Source organism: Corvus brachyrhynchos, unplaced genomic scaffold (assembly GCF_000691975.1).
Source record: "Corvus brachyrhynchos isolate BGI_N302 unplaced genomic scaffold, ASM69197v1 scaffold258, whole genome shotgun sequence".
In the NCBI taxonomy this organism is placed as follows: domain Eukaryota; kingdom Metazoa; phylum Chordata; class Aves; order Passeriformes; family Corvidae; genus Corvus; species Corvus brachyrhynchos.
Genome location: NW_008240122.1, coordinates 5,391,658 through 5,393,376, shown reverse-complemented (window position 1 = coordinate 5,393,376; position 1,719 = coordinate 5,391,658). Strand labels below are relative to the sequence as shown.

The following is a 1,719-nucleotide window of genomic DNA, read 5'->3' as shown; positions in this document are numbered from 1 at the left end:
AAAAAAAAAAAAAAAGCCTCGTTTTCTATCTTCCCTTCTTCACCCCGCTGCAGCTGCCGGGCTGAGGGGCGAGCTGGGGACGCCTCGCTAGCTGAGCTCTTGAGCGGCCTTTTCACCCCCGCCCCTCCGGTCGGGTTGTAGTCACAGTCTTCCGTGTGTAAAATTACGTCTGCGAGCTGCGTTAGGTGTGGGGTTGTGTGTACGTGAGTGTCGGTGGGAGCAGAGGGATTTAGTGCGCTGACATTCCTCAGCGTGCCTACGGGGCAGTCTCCAGAAGTGGCTCTCGTGATGTAGGGTTTTGTGTGTATTAAATAGTGATTTTGCCCTTTAAAGTAACGAAGAAGCTGACTTATTGCCTGTTTTTGGAGAAGCTGGTGAATTACTGCTAGCGTTTTCCTTTTATTTAAGTTATGCCGTGAATGTTTAGTCTTCTTGGGCCTCTTCTCCCATTAGTCTTTCTTTCCACATTCAACAAATAGCTGGTATGCTGGAGGTGAGACGGGGGTACTTGCATGGGTATGCGCTGTTCATTTATTTGGTTGCTGTACTCCTTAGATAGCTGGGTCACATTGCAGAAGGCTTATAGAAAGGAATTTGTGGAGCATGTATAGTTCGGGAAGTGAAACAAGTTTAGTAAGGCTGAGTTTTGTTCAGCCGAGTTACTACAAAGCAGCGGGTTTAGGGCTTTAAGGACTTGTTAGTAGCTTCTATCTCATCTTTTTCGATGTGAAAATTATGAGCAGCAAAATTAGTATTTAAAAATATATAAAGTCTTTGAACAGTTGTGCTTATATTTGTGATTTAAGGTGTGTAGTGTAGTATGAAGAAACAGGTATCAGTTGAAGTTTCTCTTAGATTGCTAATGCAGATAAAACTCCCTTTTTCTGGATGTTGAAACCCAGATTAATAGGTAGGCTTTTAAGACTAAATAATAACCGAGTAAATGTTGACTTTTTAGGGCAGACTTTTTAGGGGGACATCAAGATACGTATATATTTATGGTTCTGGGGTTTTTGAGACACTTTAAATAATATATCTGAAAGGTACTTGTTCCACAGTAGTGTAGTTATTTAAATATAGATAGCTTTAAGTGGAGGGGATTCTGCAGTGTTTTGGCATGCAACTTGTTGGATTGTTCTGTTCCCTCTTAAATATTACTCTGCTTTTTTTTTTTTTCTGAAGACTTTTAAAGACTGTATGTGTTCCATACAGTTTATATACGCCATAAATACTTGTGTTGCAACTTTGTAGCTTTTTGGGTTATGATTCTTACCTTGTCTTTGAGCAGCCTGTGCTTTTTGTCTTCCATAGTGCTTTAACCGTTAGGGATGTATGTATGTACAACTTCTGAACCAAGCCTTGCTTATAATTTTTCTTTGCTGTTTTTAACTGAGCAGAGATTAGGGAGATTTTTAAGGGGAATGGGGTGTTTTCTCTTTGCTTGTCATCTTCTAACAGTAGAGGAGTGTGTTGTACAACATCTTGTGTCTGAGACGTAATAGGTAATTCTTACAGGTTTTGTTTGAAAAAAATTGCAGCAATTAAAGGAACACGTTGTGTGTGGATTATTTTTCCTTTTTTACATCTTTTATTTGTTGCACTGCTGGCATATAGCATTCTAAGCTGTGGTTCAAACAGTAGTGTTCCACAATGAAGCTTTTTTTTTTTTTTTTTTTTTTTTTTTAAATTTGGAGGGCCCCTTTTTTGAGTGGCTTTTGG

At 39.4% G+C, this 1,719-nt stretch overlaps 1 protein-coding gene across 3 annotated transcripts in view; it reads left to right on the top strand.

Moving 5' to 3' along the window:
- Positions 1–1,719, top strand: part of PPP1CB (protein phosphatase 1 catalytic subunit beta) — a 55,163-nt gene that overhangs the window by 24,463 nt on the left and 28,981 nt on the right. Inside the window, exon 1 of one of the 3 annotated variants that reach the window (XM_008641722.2) lies at positions 128–203. The exons of the other annotated variants lie outside the window; for them this stretch is intronic. The gene's annotated coding sequence lies outside the window, so the exon portion shown is untranslated. Of the gene's footprint in view, positions 1–127; positions 204–1,719 lie in introns of those variants that run through there. 3 annotated transcript variants of the gene reach the window in all.